Source organism: Rhinolophus hipposideros (genome assembly GCF_964194185.1).
Source record: "Rhinolophus hipposideros genome assembly, chromosome: 24".
Classification (NCBI taxonomy): Eukaryota; Metazoa; Chordata; class Mammalia; order Chiroptera; family Rhinolophidae; genus Rhinolophus; species Rhinolophus hipposideros.
The window spans coordinates 3,537,378-3,561,161 of NC_138070.1; the positions used below are offsets into that span (position 1 = coordinate 3,537,378).

A 23,784-nucleotide genomic window follows, 5' to 3' on the forward strand; every position below is an offset into this window, starting at 1 on the left:
CCACACAACACAGTAACAGTAAGGTAACAGTATGCTGGCACTGTGGGAGGGGCCACTGCGGCGAGACTCCCCTCTGTAATAATTACAACAACACTAATAATAATAGGCTGCAGGGGTGGGACCACTGCGGGCGAGACCTCCATTCTCGTATCAATAATGATAACAAGGCAACCACATAAACATAAATAGTAAAGAAAAAAAAAGTGTAGAAGAGAAAAATAAATCATAATAACAAAACCCAGTAATGGCCGACCGGGCCCCGCGATGGACCTGCTCCCACTGTCTGGCTTGGACATGTGCAGTGGCCTCCTGGTCCCCCAAATCCACTCTTGTTTTGCCATCTGTTATCCGTGCTGCAGCCAGAGGGAGCCTGTTAGAAGGAGAATAAGACTCGTCAGCTTCTGGTCCCACAGCTTCCTCCGTTCTCCTTCTCCTCTGAGGTCCAGAGGCCCCGAGGCCGCTGGGAAGCTGCTCCACCCTTGCTCCTGGCTCACATCTTCCCACCCCTGGGCCTTTGCAGTGCTGTTCCCTCACCTGGAATGCTGTTCCCTGGAGATTGGCATGGCAGCTTCCTTGCTGCCATCAGGGCACAGTCAGATGTCACCCTCAGGAGATCCCCCCTGACCACCCCATCAAGCAGCGCCCACTTACTGTCTGCAGTTGTGGGTGTATGAAATTTCTCAGGCGATTCAAACCCTTGTGTGTTGTCCATCTCCCCACATCCGAAGGTCACTTCCCAGGAAGCACGAGCTGCGTCTGTGTTATCCATGCTGGGCCCCAGGGCCTGGAACAGTGTTGGCACGTAGTAGGGCTCAGTCAGTTTGTGTTGATGGCCGAATGGATCCCTTGGCAGCAAGACCGGGCCTGGTGTGGCCTGGAGGAGGGGCTGGACAGGTGCTGGACACGGGGCACTTGTCCCTCGAGTGGCCCTGTTGAGTGGCTTGTAACCTGTCTGGACCGGCAGACCAGTGGCCTGGCCCAGGGGAGAGCTGGTGTCCCTACCTACTGTTTCCTGTACAGGGAGTGAGGCCCTTAGGGCCCAGGGTGGGGTTGGGGTCAGTGGGTGATGATGCCCCTGGATGCATTTTGCTGTGTTCAAAGACATTTCTGGTTGTCCTTTCCTGCAGGGAGGTGCTGCAAACAGAGCAGGTAGAGGCCTGAGATGCCTCAACACTCAGCATGTGGGTCATGGCTTAGGCTGGGGAGGGCAGGGCACCCCGAGGTGCCCTTTCTGCCCTGCGGCCACGTGTGGTGGCCCAGAGCTCTCCCTGGCAGTCTCCAGGCAGCCCAGAGGAGTCTGTCCTTGTCACCAGCATGGGGCAGCCCGTTACCCTCCTGGCTGCCACAGCCTCTCACTTGGAGGTCCTGAGAATCGTAGAGGTATGAAGTCCCCCTAAGGTTGTTCTCTCCAGTGCTCTTGTTTACACATGGGCAGACTGAGGCCCAGAGAGGGCGAGCAGTTGGCTCAGGGTTACACAGCACAGCAGGGCCTGGACACTGGAGGCCTGATGTTTGAGCCTGCGAGCTGGTTCCTCCTACTAACCAGATTCCACACAATCCCAGTCATCATGGTTTACTTTATAATTGAACAGTTTTCTACAATTTCATATCTGTGTGTATTTACATATTTTATCATGTTACGTTTGTGTATTACTTACACCGTATTTATTGTCCTTATTTTAAAAATACATGATTGGTCCATCCATACAACAGAATACTATTCAGCCATAAAAAGGAATGAAGTGTTGATACATTTTATATATACACGAACCTGGAAGACATACCGAGGGAAAGAAGCCAGACACGAAAGCCACGTACTGTATGATTCCATTTACGTGAAATGTCCAGAATGGGCAAATCGGATTAATGGTTGCCAGGGGCTGGTGTTGGGGATGGAGAGAGACTGCTCCCTGGGGAGGGGGTCTCCTTTTGGGGGGAGATGGAAATGCTTTGGCAATACCGTGTTTCCCCAAAAGTAAGACCTAACCGGAAAAATAAGCCCGAGGATGATTTTTCAGGATGACATCCCCTGAACATAAGCCCTAATGCGTCTTTTGGAGCAAAAATTAATATGAGACCTGGTGTTATTTTCGGGGAAACTGTAGATAGGGGTGGTGGTTGCATAGCCTTGTGACGGTGCTAAATAGCTCTGACTTGTTCACTTTATAACGGTTAATTTTGTCCTGCGAATTTCACCTTGATAAAAACCCATTTGGGAGCTGGAAGTATAAGTGTTCGTTGAGCTCTTACTGTGTGCTGTGCACTCTGTATGTAATATTTTCTCACTGAGTTTTTAAGTCAGTCCTGCGAGATGAGAGTTTCCATGTCACGGGTGAGGAACTGGCTCAGAGATGTTGAGCAACATACCAGGGTCACACAGCTAGAGAGCAGTGGAGTGGGACTGAAGCCAGGTCTCAAGCCAGATCCTGAGGTCACGGCCTCTGCAGGGGGCTGTGCTGCTGCCCGCCCGACAGCCACGAACACCCCTGAGGAGCACAGCTTGGCTGGGGTTGGCAGGTCTCGAGGGGCACTGGGTTGTGGGCAAGCCTGGGTGTGAATCCAGCAGCTTTGTGCATGGAGCGTTGCTCCCCCACTGGCCAGAGAGGGGCCCCCGGCCTAGAGGCTGTTCTGTGCTGCTCAGTCCCTACCCCCACCCTGGCCACAGAAGCAGGAACTTTCCAACACAGGCCCCGGGGCCTGCCTGTGAATCAGCGCGGTTCACTCCTGGGAGCGGGCCCAGCCTCTGGGGCTGTTTTCAGTTTCTGCTGAGTTTCTCGCTCTGACTCAGTGCCAGTCCCCGGCCCCAGTGACCTGGGCTCCTGAACACCTGCAGAGCCGAGATCTTGCTCCCATGGGATCTGAGAGAACAGGTTTGAGGCTGCCCTCTGCTGGCTGCTTCGGGACTCGGTTTTCCCATCTGTGCAGTGGGGGCAGCAAGGCAGGGGCCGCATGTGTCGGGGTGTGTGTGTGGAGCGATTTGGTGCAGACACGAGGGGCTGAAAGCTGTGCTTCGTGAGATCTCATCCTGGCCCGGCTCAGGGCCTGAGTCTGTGTGTCCAAGGTGCTGGAGGTATTGACTGAGGGGTGTCTGAGCAGGTTGGTGGCTGGGCTTAGGTCCCTGGGGAGGCGGGCTGGTGAACCCCAACAGCGAGCTTAAACTCAGTGTCTGCTGCATGCCTGGCCACATGTGTCACACAGAGGAGCCCCTGGCATCACCCTCATTTTACAGAGGGGGAAACCGAGGTGCAGAGAAGCCAGGTGACTTTCTCAGGCTTTACAAAATGGCAGAGCTGGGCTTTGAGCCGAGCTGGCCTGATTTTAGTTATTAGCTACCCAGGTTATTGTCTCCATTTTATAGCTGAGGGCGTAGCCTCAGAGGAGTTAAGCAACATGCGTGGGGTCGCCCAGCCGAAACACCGGTGCAGCTGGGATCGGAGTCGGCTTCCAGGCGAGGTCCCAGGCTGCTGCCATGCAGTGTCCCCATCTGTGCAGTGACACCGCTTGCAAGACTGGCTGCTGCCTCCTGGTGCACAGGTCACGGGCGCTGTGGGGTGTCTGTGACCTCCTCTGAGTCAGGCGCTGGTGTTGGGTAGGGGGGAGTTCCACGGAAGGTTGAGTCTGTGAGTGGGGAGCCTGTGGGGGGTGGGGAGGCGGGAAGTGCTGGACGATGTGTACGAGGGTCCTGGTCAGTGGGAACCGTCCTTCCCCTCCTGCCTGGGTTGCCAGACTCGCTGGACTGTCCCCTGGGCCCTGGTGACAAATCTCTTTCACCGTCTCTTGACCCAGATAATTAATTGTTTCTGGCAGTCGATAGCTGCTCAGCACCCCTGCTCTCCAGGCAGCCCCTGGTTCGCCCTGCAGCCACTAATGGCCCACACCCCGCTCCCAGTGGGGAAGGGTCTGCAGTGGCTTTTCTTCTGGCAACCACCAGGATCCAGTACCAGGCAGCCTCTTCGGGGAGACCCAGCAGCTAACGTTTTGGGGCACTTGCCTTGTGCGCCACGTGCAAAACCTTCATTACATTTACAAGGAGCCTACGGTGGGGCCACTGAGGGGCATCTAGAGGCTTTCCGAAGTTTCCGCCCCATCCATCCCCAGTGCACTATTCCCAGAGCACCTGCTCTCTGGTTCCCACCTTGCTGGGGGCTCCCAGGGGGTGTCTGGCAGAGGTAACGTGAGGTTATGGCAGATGCCTGGCTGCACACATCAGCTGTGGGAAGCTGGGGGAGCTTGCTTGCCTCTCTCTGCGGCATTGCCCCCACCTGGGGAGGGTCAGCGTACCTAGTGTGTAGGGCGGGTGTAAGAATTAAACCAGTTCATAGGCATGAAGGGCTTAGCATTATGCCCCGCCCAGTGAAACCCTGGGAAGGGGGGCTCCAGTCCCTGTGGGCTCTCAGTGGGCTGGCGGACAGACAGGTGGACGGATAGATGGCTGCTCCGTGCTGCTGCCTGCACAGGCCTGGGAGTGAAGCCCCCGGCCCTCCCGCCTGCCCCGAGCTTGGCTGGGAGCCCAGCTGCCGACATGGCCCCCCTTCCTCCAGAAGCGGTCGATATCCCGGCTCCTTCCTGGCGTCTAATTGCTCCTGTCGGCTGCTGTCTCTGCAGACGGCCCCACACCCGTAGCCAGGAGATGGGTGGGGGTTTCTGAGACGCACAGTTGGGGCCAAATTGGGGGTGTAGGGAGTGGAGGGTGGGGTGGCAGAGGGCAGACGCCCTGGTTCCCACCTGCCCACCCCTCTCTGACCGTCAATCCCGGGGGGTTGCTGAGCCTCTCTGGGCCTCTGTCTCCCCCTCTGTGACTAGGGTCAGCACAGTGCCCACCTGGCAGTGCTGTGAAGAGGCCCAGGGTCAGGCAGGGAGAACTCCCGTGGAAGGGGCGTTCCTGTTGTGATGATGGGCGCAGTGGTTTCGTCTGGTATCAGGACAGACAGACTTGGGGCTGGAGGTGCTCACGGGCCAGGGTCAGGGTGCCCACCAGTTCTCCCCTGATTGTGTGCCCCCTTGGGAGGGACTGTGTCCCCTACTGTTGGGTGGGCCGAGCCCTCTCTGTTGGGCCACAGCTCCCTGTTCCCCTCTGGGCTGATCCAGGCCCTGTCTGCTCGCTCCCATCCACGCCGCGTGCCGCCCCACTGCCATTGCTGGTGGGGAATCAGACCTCGGTGAACTTGGTGATTGCCTCTCTGGCAGCTTCAAGGAGAGCCTGCGCTGGGCCCGGCACGCCTCAGCTGTCACTTGAGAAGGAAAATAGAATATCCCGGTGGGTTCTAAGTGGAAGGGCTGTGGAGCCTGCCTCCCTCTTGCTCCACTGTCTGGGCTGCTCTCTACCATGATGACAGGGAGGGGGACACCTGGCCCCAGGGGACAGGGAGGGTCCCCTGTTCACCTGTTGTGAAAAGACGTGCCAGGCTGGCCCGTGGCTGTGGGGTGTGTTAGGTCCTCTTCCACCCCCCACCCCCAGCCCAACGCCGGAAGTCTCAAGATCCAATCTGCAGGTACCACTTCTGAAGTTACACTTGCCCCTTGGGGGCCAGTGCCCGGATCTGCAGGGTCCCCGGGTCTAGCTTAGGCTTTTGCAGAGCACGTCCTGTGATTTGCTTATCTGGCCTAGCAGGGTTCACACCGCCTGCTGTGGCAGCCATGTGGAGGGGCACATGGGTGTCACTTCCCTTTCTTCAAAGCAGCGGGCAGCACATTGGCCCCCAGGCGCCTGGTGAGTTTTGTAGAATTTGACCTGACCCCACTTAGGGTTTGAGACGGGAAGGTGGAAGCTGTGGGAGGTCTACTCAAGATGGAGAAGTGTTTTTGCATGAACGGACCTTGGAGACAACCATGGGTACCCATTTTCTGGATAGGAAAACTGAGCTCAGAGACAGCTGGGAGCTTGCCCAAGGTGACATCCGTCAGGGGAAGAACTGGGACCACAGCCAGGTCTTTGGACTCTGCCTAGAGCTCTGCCCACTGTACTGTTTTTTAACTTATTCTTTCTTGTGCAGATGCTGGTACCATAAAGAATGTGTAAACACAGGGGCACAGATTAATGAATAATTATAAGGGTGACTCCGTGTAGCCACCCGCCATCTTTTCTCTGCAGATGATCAGCATCCTAACTTTTGTGGGATTCACCTCCTTGCTCTACCTCTGTAGACCTCCCTACACGTGACCATGGAGCTGTGCCTTTCTCAGATCATGTATGTGGGACCCCAGTGTGTGCAGCTGGAATCTGGCGTCTGTGCTCAGCATGAGCCTGACGTCCCTTCACGTGGTGGGGCGTACCTGCAGTTTGTTCGTGTCATGGCGTGCTCCGCGGTGTGGACATACTACCACCGTGGGTTTATCTCTCGCCTAGTGATGGATCGTTGGATCGTCTCCAGTCCACAGTGATGACGAGCAAAGCTGTTAGGAATGCTCATGTGCGAGTCTGTGTGGACATATGTCTTCATTTTTCCTGGGAAATACCCAGGAGTGGAGTTGCTGGGTCCTACGGTCACCCAAGTATATGTTTAACTGAATAAGAAACTGCCAAACTGTTTCCCAAAGCAGCTGCTCCGCCTTGTACCCCACCAGCCATGTCTGAGGCTTCCTGTTGGCTGCCATTCTCCCCGACACTGGGTGTTGTCTGTCTTTCATTATAGCACCTCGCCCACGTGGGTGTGCGGTGGTCTTGGGGTTTTAATTTGCACTTTCCGATGACTAATGATGTTGAGCATCTTTTCATGTGCTTACTAAGGCCATCTGTATGTCCACTGTCGTCCAGTGTGAGCAAGTGTTTCCTCTGTTTTTCTATTGGCTTGGCTGCCTCTTATTTATTTGGGGGTATCCTTTTTATATTCTGGACACCAGCTTTCATCGTGCTGGTGTTGACTCTGAATGGAGACTCAGAAATTCTTGAATGAGAACAGTAGGCCTGCCCCTCCTTCAGGTGTCACTCCCTCTTGTCTAAGGTGTCCTCTGGGAGTTCATGGAGGAGTGTCAAGGTAACAGGTGCTATGGGCCCAGGGCCCCGTGGTGGCCCTGCTGGGCTGTGGCTGCCTTTATGACCCCGTGGTCTGGATTGGAGTCCCAGCTGTGACCGACTGGCTCTGGGACTGGGGGCACGAGACTAAGACTCTCTCAGCCCTACTTCCCCTCTCTGTCAAGTGGGGTAGGGTCTCTCGTGGAGAAGTGTTTGGCCTGATGTCACAGGGGCCAGGCCCGTGGGCCTTGCCGTCTCTGCCCACACGCTGCTGTGGACCTGCTGGCACCCCAGTGTGGAGGCTGCGACTCTGAGTAACAAGACCCTGTTTTCTCCCGCAGGTTCCCTGCCCCCCCGAGTCTTGGAGGACACAGCGTCTCTGGCAGCGTTTCTGGTAGGTTCACATCTGTCCCCACTCGGATTCACGTGACCAGGACCTTCTCATGGGGAAGGTGTTGGAAGTCACTGGGGAGCCCATTCCACCTGGTGGATGTAGTGTGGGGCTTGGCGTGGCCTTGTGGCGTGGGGCCTGCACCCAGAGTTGCACAGGGTGGGGAACGGCTGGGGAGGGGATATTTTCAGGCCAAGTGCAGTGATTTTCTGATGATTCCTGGGAGAAGGGGTGGTCCTCAGCGGTGCAGATGTAGGACGCGGTTTTCTCTGTCTCTGGGGTTCTGTGCTCTAGTGGGGGGTTCCAGGCTTGGGGACGACGGGGCCTGTGGAAGGGCCCACTTGTGGGAGTGGCTGGTGTTGGAGGAAGCCTTTGGGTGGGACACTTGTGTGGCATCGTGGTCACTGTGCCCAGCGGGAGAGGAGGTGGCTTGGGTTCCTGGTCGCACTGCCACATTCACTTGGGGCAGCCAGGCAAGCCTCCATCTCCCTGTGCCTCCATTTCCCCATCTGTAAACTGGGTGAATAACAATATCCACTCACATGGCCGCTGTGAGAACTAAATGAGCTAACGCTGAACACTGCCTGGCCCAGAGTAGGTGCTCAGCAAGCTGATAATCAGCTTTGCATGTTTCACCCCGTTCTGTGACCCTCGCAACAATGCTCTCAAATGGGCTGTTACGCCTCAGTCTCCCCGTAAAGGCGTAGATGGGTCACCTGTTTCAAGTCTCACCTGGAAGCAAAGAGGTGGGACTCTAACCATGTGAGTGTCTCGGGGTCCCTGACATATTCCTACCGAGCGGCAGACAGTGTGTTCTTCGCTGGGAAGCCCTGGGATGCAGGGCCAGAGGACGGGCTTGGAGTGTATGGGGGGCTGCGGGTGGCAGTTTCAAATGGGGGGGCGGGGGCGGGAGGGCCTCCCTGAGACCTGCAGGAGGAGAGGAAGGGAGCATGCCGGTCTCTGGAGGGTGCCCCAGTCAGAGGAACCTCCGTGCAAAGGCCCTGAGGCTGTATGGAATGGCCATCTTGGTTTGTAGGCGTCTGCATGAGTCACACGGGTGGGGTTTCTTGGGACTGGCCTCTCTTCTTTGTTCCTGAGCCTTTAGGGCCCCCCAGGAAAAACGGTTTTGGAGGTCACCTGCTTCCTGAGCCAGGCCCTGGGCCCTGCAGCTGTGGGTTTCATCTTGGAAGTGGGGAGGCATGGGCGATGCTGGTGTGGCAGTCCCCCCAGGGGGTCAGCTCAGGTTTTCTGCCTGCCGCGCCCGAAGTTGGAAGGAAGGTGGCCTTGCCTGGATGTTTCTCCCTCCTCCTCCTCCTCCTCCTCTACCTCTGGCTCTCCATCAATCCGTAGGCCTAATGGAGAGCCTTCTCTGTGGCTGAGTTATCTGCTTGTCATGCCAGTGGCCCACCCGAGGACGATAAAAGGGCTTTTTGTCTGCAAGCACTTAGCTTCCTCCTCTGGGGGATCCATCAGCTCCGAGGGAGGAGGGAGGCAGACAGATGGGGGAGGGGGCAGAGGGGCCCTCCCCCCGCGGAGAGAGCCTCGTGTTCCCAGGAGCTCCCCGGCAGGGCCCAAGTGGCTCCTCAGCCCCAGAGCAGGCCTGTCGGGACTGGCGGCTGGGAAGGAGGCAGTGGGGCGGGTGCTCCGGAGACCGGCCATGGACGCCGTGCCATGCAGCTTTCTGCTGGCAGCTGGGTCTTTGCTGAGCCCTCCTCTCCTGGGGAGGCCTGGAGGCGGGGACGGGGGGAGCAGGCATTTCTGAGAAGAACTGGGTAAGCGCATAAGCAGTAGAAGATGCGAGGTGTGAGGGTCAAGGGGACAGTGTCTGGGGTGATGGTGGACCAGCAGCGTCCGACCCCTCCATACTCACCTGGCGTCGGACCCCCTTTTCCGCGCTTTCTGGAGGCACGTCGTCTAACCCTCAGACACACTCGACGAGATGGGCCCTGTTGTTATCCCCGTCGTACAGATGAGGAAACTGGGGCACAGGGAGACGATGTGATGTCCCCAAGTGTGCGAGTGGCAGAAGGAGGACTGGAACCCAGGGAGCCCTGCCCTGGACTCCTTCCTGCTGGTGTCGGTGTTGGAGGAGGTGGCCTGCGGGACACCCCGAGAGCAGGTGTAGGTTTTGATCCTAGGATGGGAGCTGCTTGAGCCCAGAGCACGGGTGGGAAAGTGGGGTTTGGCCGTGAACTTCTCCCAGCGTGGCGCCTGGTGGTATAGTGGTGAGGGGGAGGGGCGGTGTGGGTGGAGGCTGACAGTGAATGGGAGGCTGGGGAAGCCAGGCTTTCTGGGTTCCCTGGGGGGGAAGCGACCAGGCTGTATATGGGGGAAGGGCCGGGGGCTTGACCCCTGCAGAATCATACGTCTCTGGACTCTATTTGTCCCTCCTAGGCAATGGGTCCACTGGCTTTGTCCCCACTTAGGCAGGGCCCTGGTCCCTCTATTCGATGGAGGAGGAGGCGTGTGTGTGGGGGTCTTTCCTTCCAGCTCAGGAGGCTCAGCCCTGTGCAGGCTGTGCCGCCACCTCCTTTCCTTCCCTCCCCCCGCTGCTCCCTCTTCCTTCCCCTCCTCCCTCCATCTTCCTCTTCCTCTTCCTTTCTTCCCCTCCTGTCCCCACAGCCCCCTCCCTTTCCCCACAGGCCACCCTCAAATGACAGCAATTAATGGTGCCTCTGATGGCGGGCTGGGAGGACAAGGCTGACAGTGAGCATGTCTGCCTGCGGCGGGCCCTCTAATCGGGCCCGGGGGACGCCCCTGCCGTCAGGGCTCCCAGGCGCCATCTGCCCGCTCCGTCACTCACAGGGCAGCCCTCAGACAGGGGCACGTGAGCCAGCACAGAACCGCCCCCCAGTCCCTGGAGCCTCTACCCTGGAGCCCTCCTATTATTATCTTTTTCTTTCATAACTGGGTGGGCTCTGTCCTGCTCTGCTTAGTGTGTACGTGACAGCCAGACCACGAAGCCGCCCTTCTCCACCAGGACGTCCTCTCCACAGGCTCCTGTTTCAAAATGAGCTCCCAGGGCTGACTGTGCCACCCTCAGGGCCAGCCCCTCCCCACAGGGTGCCCATCTTCCTCCTCTTGGAAGGAGTGTGGGGGGGAGCCAAGGAGCCCTGTCCTGTCCTGGAAGCAGGCATCACTTAAATGCCGGAGATGCGGCAGCCTGGAGCCGGCGATGATGGGGGCAGCTGCCCAGGCCTGGAGTCTCGTCTGCTGGGGGCTTGTGTGTGTCCGGGGTCAAGCATCCTGGCCAGTCCTGTCCACCTGGGCCAGTGCTTGCCTGTTCATCATTTTGCTGCAGCCATAATGAGGTCCCTGCTATATGCCAGGGCCTGCAGCTGGTACGTTCCCCATGGTTCACTTTACAATAGCTCTCCAAGGAGCATGCTATTTATAACCCTGCGTTTGCAGGTGGGGACCCGACGGGCAGAGGCAAACCCTGACCTTCCTTGTCCAGCGCTCCTAAATCAAGTCTTGGGGAAGTTGAGGGATGGTGATGGAACCAGCAGATCTGACCTGGAAGTGGGCAAATGGTCACTGGGTATTGGCCTGACGTTAGTGGGCTGATACGTTTTCTTGTTAGGGTTAAAAAGTGAGTTTTGACCAATGTGAACATTCAGATAGCAACCTCCACAATCAAGATGTAGAAGGTTCCCATAACCCTCAAAAGAATCCCCATCCCCCCACCAGGCGCACCTTCTGATCTGCCATAGGAGTTCTAGAATCTTCCAGATTTTCATAATAAAATTATAAAGTATGTACTGTTTTATGTTTGGCTTCTTTCTGCATGTTTTTGAGATTCACTTGTGTCATGTGTTGTATGTGTCAGTGATTCTTTTTTTTGTACTGCTGAGTAATACTCCATCATATGAATGTATCACAGTTTGTTTATCCATTCGTGAGCTGATGGACATTTAGGTTGTTTCCAGTTTTTGGCTATTACAAATAAAGCTAGCAAGTCTTTCCTCCTCTCATTGCTTTTTCTTGCCGTATTGCATTGGCTGAGGCCATGGGTGGTGCTGGGTAGCGGCAGCTGGGATTTTAGGTTGAGCTAGCTGTGAATGTTGTTCTTAATCAACACTCCCATTTTACAGGTGAGCAAACTGAGGCTCTGGGAGGTTAGGTGACTTATCTAAAGTCATTCAGCAACAGTTGAGTGCTCTTTTTCCTTCTCCAAGCTGGAAAGTACCAGCCCCATTTGTTGCACTTGACATATTTGCCGGTCCAGAGGGTCACACCAGGCCGGCGGGGCCCAAACCACTCTTCTCCCACCAGGGTCACCTCTGCTGGAGAGATGAGAGTGTGAAGGAGGGTCCATGCCTTCCGGGCCAAGCACTGTCCGTTGGCACTGAGCACACAGGCTTTGTGCAGTTCTGTGATCCTGGGCACAGTCGTGCAGGCTTCGGGAAGCTGTTCTGGGCAAGGCAGGCGTGGGACATGGAAGCCCAGGAACCGGGGTGGTGACGGAAGAGGGGACCTCTTCCCCCTCCTCCCTCTCTTGAGGGGTGTTAGCTAAGATGACTTTTCGGGAAAGGAGGCCCACAGATTAAATAAGCAATCCCGTAAATAAATAAGTAATGAAGTTAGTGGGGTGCCTAATTACATCAAATCCACAATTATGGATGGATGCCTGCCCGATAATTGTACTTGTTTTTAATCTCTGGCTCTGACATGTGTCTCCTTCCATTGGATAGTATTCCCTGCCCCCACCTGGTAGGGGGGTTGGCGCTACCTTTCGGGGGTCCCAGTGAGCCCCAGGGATCCAGGCGGTCTTATCTTTATCCTGCAGTCACGGTTATAGACCTACCTGTGTAAGTTTTGAAATTGGCAAAAACGACAGCAATAATAATAAGTTTATAATAGGAGTCGTGTCGTACTTTACATGTTATAATTTATTTAATCTTTCAAAACCTCCTGTGAAGTAGGGATTATCATCATCCCCACTTTACAGAGGAAGAAACGGAGAAACCGAGAGATGAAGTGACCTGCCTGAGGTTCTAACCCAGGCGTCTGCCCCAGAGCCTGCCTCCTTCCCTTCCTCCTGCCCCAGCCTCGGAGCAGCCTGCGTGGGACGTCTCGTGGGATGTCTCCAGTGCTGGCCCTGTATGGGTGCTATATTAAGGCTTTGTGCATTTATTGATTACTTTTCAGGATGGTCCTTCGAGGGACATGCTAATTTAGGGTGATTCAAGGCCTCAAGAGGCTTAAATGCGGAAAAAAATCACGTTGTCCCTTCTACAACTGCCAACTGCCGTGAATCCAAACAGAAAACGTTCTGAAACATAAAATACAATTGTGTTGCATATAATCACAAAGCAGGCCCATTTGCTGAAATTAAAATAGCTTCTTTCTAGATCTTCTGTTTCTCTTTTGGTGGCTTTGATTTGCTGGCTTGGGGGTACTCCTGGTCCTTCTTGCCTGTGGTAATGTGATCATGATCATTAGACCCATTTTCCAGATGAGGAAACTGAGGCCCAGGGAGGTGGAGGGACGTGAGTGAGGTCACATAGCCCACGGTTGGAGGAGCTGGCATTGTAACCAGCTCTTACCACCTGGTTTCGGGTACTGGGGGTCACCTCAGGTCCCAGCAGGGATGAGGTAAGGGGGGCCGCCTCTTCTGTCCGAGAAGTGTCAAAGGCTGGCTTCGCAGGGGTCCTTGTGCTGAGTGACCTCAGCCAGCCTGACTGGTGAGCCGGCTGTCCATCTGTCGGATGGGAAGAGGAGGCCAGCTGCACCCACCTCATTTTGTGGACAGAAAGGCTGGGGGTGGCTGGGGGCAGTGTTGCTCTCACACGCCATACATGCAGACCACAGACCCCCAGCCAGAGCTGATGCCTACCCTTTCACAGTGCACCCTGTGTCAGGATGTCTGGCCCTGTGCAGGGGCAGTAGGACAGGAGCCCTTGAGATGCCTGGGCCTCTACCAGGAACCAGGAATTGTCCTATGCTGGCTGCAGGGAGGGAACACACTTCACTTTCTGGGGTACACTCATGCAGCCAGACGGGGCCCGCTTTTCTGGGATTCTGGCAGGGCTATGGCTTGGGCTGGCATGGGACATGCATTCCATGTGCTGACTTAAGAATGGTAGGGGCTCTTCCTGCCCCTCACTTGGACAGAGAGGGGAGTTGAGGACAGACTCACAGCAAGGATTTGTGTCCATGGTGTGCTTGGGGATTGTAGCAATCCAGGGAGGCTGCCTGGGAGACCTGGCACAAGCACGTTGAACAGTAAACCTATCTTGTAGGAATCAATTTGTGTGAAGTGCTTCAAACAGGACTTGGCGTAGAGCAGATCCTCTATTTGCTACCAAAGCTGACATTTGCTGACCATTGGCTTGCCTTAGTGCCGTGGGAGAGTTTGCCGTTATCATCGGCGTTATTGACATCAGCTGTAACGTCCAGTGATTCCTCAGCATTTACTTTGTGCCCAGCTGTGTTCTGAGTATATCACATACATTCACTAATGCACTAAGCGCAGCAGCGCCCTGTGAGTGGCTCCTGTTATTATCAGCCCCATTTTATAGGTGGGGAAACTGGAGGCACAGAGAGGTTAAGTGACTTGCCCAAGATCACACAGCTGGCAGAGCTGGGATTTGAACCTGGGCAGCTTTACTCCATGACACCTGCTGTTAATTGTGAGGACTGTGTGTGTGCCACCTGCAGCCTTCCCTGAGCCCAGAGCCAGCCTGGGTCTCTTGGCAGGGCTGCACCAGCCATGAGCCAGGCTCCATGTGCTACATAGGGCCCTCAGGCATGCAGCAGCTGCTCTGGGCTGGGCAGGACCAGTCAGGACACGAGGGGTCTGCTTCCTGCCTCCCTGCAGCCAGCTGAGTGTTCACACCACGGGTGTACAGCAAACAAGATGCCAGGGCTTTGTGGATCCCATGGGCTGATGGGGAGATGGGCAGTGCAAAAAAGAAACACTGTACTCCAAGGCCAAGAAATGTTGGCTATGGAATAGCACAGGGTGTGTGTGTGGGGGCAGCCCGGGTTTCAGGGTTACTTACTTTAGGTACAGGAATCAAGGGTGGTCTCTGAGGAGGTGGCGTTTGAGCTGGGACCTGGACAATGAAAAGGAACCAGACATGAAAGGAAGAGGGATGAGCCTTCTAGGTAGGGAAACAGCATGTGCAAAGGCCCTGAGGCCCTTAGGTTCAGGAACGCTGAGGAGGCCTGCATATCTGGAACAGAGCTGGGGTTCCAGGTGTGGTTCTCTGGATCTGAAGCTGTTCTGTAGACCTTGGGGGTTGGGCCCTTTTCCCAATTAAGGCAGAAATCAAATTTACTGGCTTTTGTTCTTTTGCTGGTTGATTAATTTACATTTATTGGGCCCATGGAATGTTCCAGAGATTTGTCGGCCCCTTGAATCAGAATGATGGAAACGTCGGACATTGTGGACTTTTGAGGAGTTAGGACACTAAACTCCTCCATGCCTTGGAGTTTAGTGTCCAGAGAGAGCGTCAGGTCAACACTCGAGGGTGAGGGTCCTGGGGACTGAACTCAGGTCTGCGATGGGGTATAACAAGGTCAAATTGGTGGTTGGTCAGGCTTCCTTGGACGAGGGTTGATGGAGGCAAGACCTGAGGGTGATTCGTTAGGACTCCTGCGTCGTGGTGGAGGCACGCTCAGGCTGGTTTAGGCCACAAGGGAGATTTGTTAGATGCTCATAGGACGAGTTCAGGCATGGCTGGATCCAGGGGCTCGAACCACGCCTTAGGGAGCTGACTCTCTCAGCTCTGCTCCTTTGTGTGGGCTGTGTTCTCAGGCAGGTTCATGCCACCAGCACAGCCAGCCAAGGGGAAGGAGAGTCGCCTGAAACCCTGAGTGTCACTCGTCTCTTTTGTCCTTTTCCTCACTGAATGAGGCCTTCAGCACTTGTTCAGCTATTTTCAACAGCAAGGGGGAGGTGGCCAAGGTTGGGGAAAGGGGTGTCCCAAACTCATACGCAGTCAAGGAAAGGGAACGAGGTGAAAGGGATGGGTGGGGATTGTGACTAATTGGCAAGCTGGGTATTCTGATATTTTTCCAAGAGAAGCTGGAAATCTGGATTTTATAAGCAGTGTCCTAATTGTTTTGAAAAAACATTGTGTGTGCCAGGAACAGCTTCCCTGTTGGCCACAGCTGACTGTCATCATTTTGTGGCCTCTGTTCTTAGTTGTGACTTTTATCTCAAAGTATTTCGCTCTCTGTGGTCTGGGCAGAATGTACCATGGAATGTACCAGAAGGTCCCAAGGTTTGGGAAGACACGTTTAACGCCTCCGGAGATGCCCTTTCCAGAAGGCAGGCCCCGGGACCTCAGCAGTTTCTTCGAGAGCCCTCCAGTTTGGCCTGACATAGTCTCAGAGAGAGACAGTAAATCCCAGTCGTTAGTGACATAGATTCAGGTGCCACAGTCCCTGGGTTCAAATCCCCACCCTGCTGCTTCCTAGCTGTGTGCCCTTGGGCAAGCGCCTTCGCCGCTCTGTGCCTCAGTTTCCCCCTCTGTAACATGGGGATGGCAATACCGGGTAGATTGTTGTGAGGCCTTAAAGAAGCACAGTGAAGGCCGTTTCCCCCAGTGCCTGGCCCATTGGGAGTGTGTGCACCTGGCAGATACTGAAACTCATGCTTCCCGGCCTGGCTCCTGGGACCCAGCTGGCGGGGGCCGGGGGCAGTCTTGGACTCCTCCCCCTTCTCCCTGCACTACCAGGGCGTGGATCCCAAGGCCCAGAGCAGGCAGCCGCCACCTCCTTCCCCAGCCACCCTGCCAGGCGCTCGGTGCCCTTTGCTGTGGGATGGGTGGCGCTGCACTAGACACAAGTCCTGCTCACAGCCGCTTTAAAATGAAAGCAGCGCACAGAACACCAGCCCTAGAGGACAGTTTTCTGCCTTTGGCCGGTGTGCCAGGGGTTTCACTTGACGCTTTGGTGCCTGCATGAAGTGATTTGGGGCTGGGGAAGTCTCCATTCAGGACGCCGGTCCTGGCCTGCTTTGGCCTCTGTGTCAAGGAGTCCCTTTCCGGCCAGCTGCCAGCCACTGGCTCACGCATGCCTCTCGCAGGGAAGACAATCTGAGTTCCTTGGGGTCTGTTCCTTGCTGGCTCAGGCTGGGAGTGGGCCGGCTGTGGACCCCGGGGGGACTTCTCACTGGGCTACTCCAGAGCTTCCAGCCTGGTCCCCTGGAATCTGCAGAAAGCAGAGGGGAGGCCAAGCACGGCTCTGGGCATTTGGTGCTGCCATGTTGTGAGTCTCGATTGTGACGGACGGTTGAGTTGTGGCCCCAAAAGTTATGCTCACTTGGAACTGTGAATGGGCCTTGTTTGAACAAAGGGTCTTTGCAGATGTGGTCAAGTTAAGGATGCAGAGGAGATCATCCTAGGTGATGATGAGCCCAAAATCCGACGACAAAAAGGCTTACACACTAGGCCATGTGACACCCAGGCAGGGAGGGGAGTGAGGAGGCTGCGAGCCAAGAAACGCCTGGAGCCACCAGGAGCTGAAAGAAGCTTGGGAGGACCCTCCCTGAGAGGCTTCGGAGGGACGCAGCCCGATGGCTTGATTTCGGACTGCTGGCCTTGGAACGGTGACAGGGTACATTGCTGTTGTTTTAAGCGCCCCGGTTGGTCCTCATTCGTTTCAGCAGCCCCAGGAAACTAATGCAGTTACGAATTTTATGTTAATCATGCTTAAAATTTCAAGACCCTGTCTGCGGCCTCTGGGGCCCTCCGAGACCCGGAGCCATGAGGAGGCCGACCTTCTCTGGCATGCCCTCCCCTTGCTCATCCCTCCACCTGCGCTGGCCTGGCTGTTCCGGAACTCACCTCACAGCCTTTGTCGTGGCTGTTTCCTCTGCCTGGGACACTGTCCCCTGAGAAGTTTCCACATCCCTCTCCTCCATCCAGGCCCCTGCTGAATTGTCGCTGCCTCACAAACCCCCGTCCACAGCAGCTGCCACTATGGGAATTGCTTCATGTCCTTATCTGCGGTTGACTTTCTCACCTCTTCCCGGTCAGCTCCACGCCGGCCTGAGCTTTGTCTTGTTCCCTGCTGTCTGCCCAGTGCCCAGCGCGTACAGTAAATGTTTGTTGAATGTCTGGTGGCCCCAGGCCTGGGGGCAGGGACTGTTACCAGCTGAGAGGTGGACCGACTTGCAGAAAGAGAGTAAACTGGGCTGGAATGGTGCCCCTTCAACCAAACCATCTTTTTATTTATTTTTAATTGAGATGAAATTCACGTCACATAAAAATTAACCATTTTAAAGTGAACAATGTATTAGTTTTTAGTACATTTATAATGTACAGCCACTGTCCCTTTCTAGTTCTAAAATAATTTTGTTACCCCAGTAGGATACCCTGTACTCATCAGCAGTCACTCCTCCTTCTCCCTCCCCAGCCCCTGGTAGCCAGCACTGTCCTTGTGTCGCTGTGAATTGGCCTTTTCTGGACATTCCATAGTATGTGTGGCCTCACGCAGTATGTGGTCCTTTGTGTCTGGCTTCTCTCACTCACCTCACGTTTCTGAGGCTCATCTACTTCGTGGCGTGTGACAGTGCTTCGTTCTTCTTTATGGCCAAATCGTATTCCATCGTATGGATTGACCTCAACAAAACCATCTCATAAGTAGTTTTTCACTTGAGGAAACTGAGGCAGCCTAGAGAGGTGGTAGTCACATGCCCAAGTCTCGGAGCCTTGGGGTGTGGGGCAGGGGAGCAGGAGGTGAAACAGGCAGATATTTTCTAGCGCTTGCTTGTCCGTTGCCCGACCCCCAAAGCCTTCTCTCACCCTCTGCCTACCCCCTCCCCCTCCCTGCCCAGCTCCCACCCTGCTCCCAGCCCTCTCTCTGCCTGGCTGGGAAGTGGAGCTGTGTGGGGAAGAAGTGAGTGGTGCCCCCTTCCCCTTGGGGCTGGGTGCTGAACAGGGGCCAGACTGTGGGGCCTCCTAGTCCTCAGAGCCCCCCCGCCCCCGCAGGCGTAGTTTCTGTTGACCCTGCAGGAGGGACCAGAGAGGTGTGCTCCCGGTCCACAGCTGGGCAGGCCGTGCCGCAGAAGCTGGGGGCCTTCCCCAGCGCGTCTGGCCTAAGGCCCCCCCCCCCTCCTGCCTTTCGGAATCCTTCTGCCCCCTGTGCCTCCATGCGCCCCATCACAGCACATCCTGCAGTGTTGTCACTGGTCTTTCCCACCGTCCTCAAAGCTTTGCCTGGCACACAGGTCCCTGGAAGTGGCACGTTGGTAAATTGGGGTCAGAGGACACTTTCAAAGAACCGAGGCGGGATCACTGGTCACCCTCAGAGGCTTGGGGAATCAAGAAGTCTTTTGCTAAGCAGACGACCACGTGCTTATTCTGACATGAGCTCAGCTTCAGCCTCTGGCTCTGTGTAGAGGGTGCAGCATGAGGCTGTTTCCGGTATTTGATGATCTGCCGTCCCCGTGAAGTTACTCAGCAAACCCTCCGCTTCCTCCGGGGAAGACACAAGAAGTGGCCGCAGAGTGACGCGGACCAGCGTGGAACCTGCCCGAAGCACAGATCACTCTGGGATTTGCTTGAGTTACTCCTGATTCCAGGGCCGGCCTCTGCGAAGGTCTGAACGCAGGTCGGTGTCCAAAACCAACAGAAAAGAACAAAAGGAACCAGTGAGTCCTGCCCCTGCCGCTTCAGGCTCTGCGTCCTGGCCGGGCTTGGTGGGGCCGGTTTGGCCCGTTCCTGAGTTTTGTGGTCTCACGGTCATGGTGAGAGGTGATGGGCTGGAAGACAGCGCCCGGATCTGTGGTCTAAGCGGATTTGGGTCACTCACTTCCTGTGCCTCGGTTTCTCCACATGGACAAGAAGGCTTTGAAGTAGAAGAAACCCCACCTTGGCTTTCGGGCTGGTGTTTTCTTGGGAAAGGCTGCAGGGTGAGCTGATGGAAGGTGACACACTTAACGGGCTCCGTGTGGGTGCCTTCACTGGTCTCCTAGCAGACATTCCCATCCCCCTGACTAGACCAGTGGCCATGGACCTTTGTCACATGCAGATGTGACCCAGCCCGAACGCTTTGTGGCTCCTTGCTGACTACACCACGTGGCATGGCGGGGGCAGGCCAGGCTTACCAGGTTCAAGCCTCAGTGTGTGACCTTGGGCAAGTCACTAAGCCTCTCGGGGCCTGTTTCAACTTCTCTGTATACGGGGGTTCAAAATTGCCCCTGCCTTTCGTTCTGCTGTTGTGAGGACACATGGGGAAGTGCTGGGCACACAGTACGTGTTACTGTTGTCGTTCTGACTCTCGGGGGCACCCCCAGCCTACAGTTACGTGACTTGCGTCTTCATGAGCCATGCTCCCCCCACCCTTCCCGTTGCTCCCTGACCTCGTCTTCTAGCTCTCCCCGCTCCACCCCTGTCTTCTCTGCTGTTGCAACACACCAACTCGGTCTGACCTCCAGGCCTTTGCATCAGCTGTGCCTGCTGCCCGTGGTACCTCCCCTGTGTCTGCACCCGCGAGTCCCAGTCGTCACTCAGGGTGCCACCTTGGGCAGACATCTCTGGGCCCAACTCCTGGTCACTGGGGGTGGGAGACCACTCGCAGGACCCTCTGCTTCCTGGCGGCTGTGGCAGCCTCTCCTGATGCCTTGTCACTGCAGCAGAGAGCAGTGGGAAGCAGCGCCGTGCCTGCCCTGCTGCAGATGGGAAGTTGATACCCAGAGACACTCAGACACGTCTCTGAGTCACACAGCTAGTTGCAGCCAAGGTTCAGGTGGCTGGCCAACCACCAAACCGTGCATTTTGGTGCATGCGTGTGCGTGTCTGTGTGTGTCTGTGTGTGTGTCTGTCTTTTCACCCTCTGGGCCAGATGACCCTCCTTCAGAATACCAGTGTGAGGGGGTCATGTTTGCTTTTCCTGAGATTACAAGGACAACAGAAATATTTTAAAGGCAGAGCCTGCCCTCTGGCCATATCACCCTGGAGACAGGAGGACCAGGAAGGGACGGGCAGCGGCTTCGTTTCTACGAGGTGGTGGGCAGGCCTGGGCTCCCGGGTGGATGGTCCGGCTGGGAGGAAACGGGTTAAAGGAAGAAAATTTGGCCTGGAGCTCGCTTTCCCTGCGAGCGAGTGAGCGAGGGAATAGTGAAGAGGTTTTCTACCGAGCTATAAAAAGGCCTCCCAGTGTTTCAGCTCCTGAGTGTCGGGCTGGAAGCCCGCCAGGGTTACCATGGCGATGAGGAATTATTACTTACTGCCAAGGCTGGGAGAAAAAGCTTGTACTTTTGGCTTCCCAACAGGAGGAGTGGACTTATGTAATTCCCTATGTTTATAGGCCCGAGTGGCAGGAGGCAAAAAGGATCGCCGAGGCCCGACCTCGCGTTGGCGGCCCCCTGTGGGTCGGGCAGCCCTTGGGTTGTCCCCAGTGGGCCTGGCCGGCCCTGTATTGGGGACGTCGGTGACGGTCTGGGGGTGGCCTGGCTGCAGATAGGCCCCACAGGGCCTCCCCATCCGGGGGAGCCCGCAGTGTCGCGGGAAGGCGGCAGGGCCGAGCGGCCAGCCTTTCCCGGTGTCGGGCCTGCAGGAAGGATGGTTGAACGTTGGACGTGGGGTGTCTTCTGGAAGCCAGCAGAACAGTCTGTGTGTGGACTCTCTTGACCTGCTGGCACGTTTTCCTTGTCTTTTTTTTTTTTTTTTTTTTGTGGGAGAGTTACTTCAAGTTGTGTTCGGAGCTGACGTGAGTGAAAGGCTGGTCATGTGCTCGGTAAGAGAAGTTTCCGGGCTCGGTGGTGGGCCGGGAGCCGCAGTGGCCGTGTCCCTGGCAGAGGGAGGGTGGCCATGGACAGGGGCTGTGGCTCGTGGTAGGACTGGGCCCTGGGCTGGGGCAGCACTGGGGGCCAGTGGCTCATCTGGCAGGAGCCCTGGTTCTGCCAGTGTGGTGGTCAAGGGCTGGGCTGTGTGGGCCCGGGCAGCCGGCAGGAGTGGACAGTGGGCCAGCCAGAGTAGCTGAAGTCCCGGAAAAGGGTGCCGAGAGGGTGGGTGGCCCGGAGGGACAGTGCTTCTTGGCTGCTGTCTGTGGGAGGGGATGTGTGGAGTGGGAACCGTGGGCAGTGCCAGGGGTCTGGGTGGTCCTGGTTTCTTCTTTGGTACTGGCCGCCAGGGGTGGCCTGGGGGCCTTAGGACTTGAGGGTGCAGCTGGGGAGGGGCCAGGTGCAGGCAGCGCTGCGGCGTCCCTGGCAGCCGGCTCCCACCACGGTGGCGCTTGGCTGGGTGCCCATGTCTGGTTTGAAATCAGCACCACCGGCCCAGGCTTGCCCAGGGCCCTGGCAGCCAGGAGCTGGGATAAACACTGGAGAGTTGGAGTGAGCTTACAAGGAACCTTCAGTTCCGAGCAGAGTGGATGAGGGAGCGACGTGTCCTGTAGTCTGGGTGGGCTGGGACTGGTGGGAGGCAGCGGTAGGGCTCGTGGGGGCTCACGTCCTGGCCTGCGAGGGGTCTCAGACAGCGTCGCTCAATTGCCACCACCTGGTTTGAATCCTGGTTCTGTCCCTTTCACTCTGGGTGGCCTCGCCTCCCCTGTGCGAGTGGGGCCCCAATGGGGGCCGCACAGACATGGGGTGACGTGAGATGAGCTGCAGCTTCCTGGTTCACTGCATAGCCAGACTACTGTGTTCACATTCTGGCCAGTGCTTCCTGGCTGTGTGACCCTGGGACAAGTCACTTCCCGCCTCTCAGCCTCAGTTTTCCTGTCTGACAAATGGATGTGCCATCTGTCTCCACCCCACAAGTTGTGTGGCTTACGGGGGCTAATAAATGGTCCCACCCCACCCTTCATGGACCATATGACCTTGGCCAATGGAACCTCACTTGTCTCATCCATGCTGCACGAGCCACTGGCCAGGGTGCCTCGGGGAAACCAAGACAAACCCGCAGGGTCCCCGTGGCTGGTGTCTTGGGGGAGGGCTCGGTCAGTATGGACAAAAGCTTGGATTTAAGTTAGTTATGTCTTAGTCTCTGGCAATTTTTCTTCCTTGTCAAGAGCTAAGAGCCCTCCCATTTTATAGGCAAACGGCGGCCAGGAGAGTGAGAGGCGGCTGAGACCCTACCCAGCCCCAGGCTCTGTCTGCATTTGGGCTTGGGCTGGGGTCCCTGGGGCTCCCCCAGTCTTGCCTGTTTTGCTCCGTCTCCCACCTAACCTGGACCAGACTCCCTGACAGTGTCCGGCGTGGCCTGGGGGCTGGGCAGGCAGGGCTGGCTCTCCCTCTGAGGGTGGCAGCAGTCCTGTTTGTAAGTGACACCGGATGCTGGGCTGCTGGCTGGCTTGGGGCCTCGCCTTTCGGGCCAGCAGGAGCCATTGGGGAGTTCCCCGGGTGTCCAGGGTGCCCACGCCAGCTGCCTCTGTCTCATTGTCCTCCAGCCTCTCCCGGTGACCTCGGAAAAGGCCTCTGCAGCAAGGGGCCCCACGAATGTCCCCTTCCTGCCCCCAAAGCCTCCTCAGTGCCCACTGTGTTGTGGCCGCCCCTGCTCTGCCCTGAGGGTCTCGTGACGCGATCCCACAACCCCGGGAAAGACAGCTGTGTGTGGTGGTTCAGACGAGGGGTTGCACGGAGGCCCCTTGTGATGGAAGCGTCTGCGTCGACGGTGGTGGCTGCACTGCGCTGAGCGAGAAGTGCCCAGAGCTCAACACGCGCACACTCACATGCACACACTCAGACAGACTCACACGTGGGTGCGTGTAAAACTGGAGCCACCATCAGTGTTAGTCCCTGGTTGTTGCCGTTGATATTGACCTCTAGTCATGTAGGGATGGTTCCAGTGGGGGCAGCTGGCTGAAGGGCACTTGGGAGCTTGCCATGTTCTTTCTTATGACTGAATATGAATGACTACAGAGATCTAAAAAGAGCATAGGCTTGGGGGTCAGGCTGCCCTGGGTTTGAGTGCAAGTCTGCCCCTTGTTAGCTGTGTAAGCCTCAGTTTCCTCATCTGTAAAGTGGGGATAGGGTTTAGTCTGTGTAGGCTTGTATGGAGGTTAAATGAATGGATACATGCTAAGTGCTTAGAGTGATGGGGACACGTGCTGAGTGCTACGTGAGGATGCAGTTGCTGCCATTGTTACCATTGGTGATGTCATGTGATTGTTGTGCTTAGCTGGGCACTGGCCTATTTTACACCCGTATCCGCCACGGGAAGGAGGGTGCTTATGATCCCTATTTCTCAGGGGATGGGATACAAATCCCAGGCCAGAGCCTGTGTGTGATGGCTCTTTGGCTGGGTGGCCCTGGGAAGGTTGCTTGCCCTCTCTGAGCCTCAGTTTCCTCCTTTTCTTCTCACTTGTAGGCCAGGCTAGGAGGTCAAGACATGGGGCCGGGCTCAAGACCTGTGAGAACCAGGCAGCTTTGACCTCTGGGCCCACCACCTCTTAGCGGCCTCCTCTGAGCCTCCGTTTGCAGCCCCAAAGTGTGACTCAGTGTCACTTCTGTCTGCAGGGTCACTCATGTGATGGCTGAACT

The 23,784-nt window shown here is 56.4% G+C and overlaps 1 protein-coding gene across 22 annotated transcripts in view; it reads left to right on the top strand.

The window, feature by feature from the left end:
- NCOR2 (nuclear receptor corepressor 2) overlaps positions 1 to 23,784 on the top strand; it is a 185,070-nt gene that overhangs the window by 13,215 nt on the left and 148,071 nt on the right. For 20 of the 22 annotated variants that reach the window (XM_081037413.1, XM_081037418.1, XM_081037431.1 and 17 more), the window contains exon 2: positions 7,294 to 7,346. The exons of 1 other annotated variant lie outside the window; for it this stretch is intronic. The gene's annotated coding sequence lies outside the window, so the exon portion shown is untranslated. Of the gene's footprint in view, positions 1 to 7,293; positions 7,347 to 20,630; positions 21,039 to 23,784 lie in introns of those variants that run through there. One more of the 22 variants, XM_081037424.1, reaches the window with a different exon arrangement.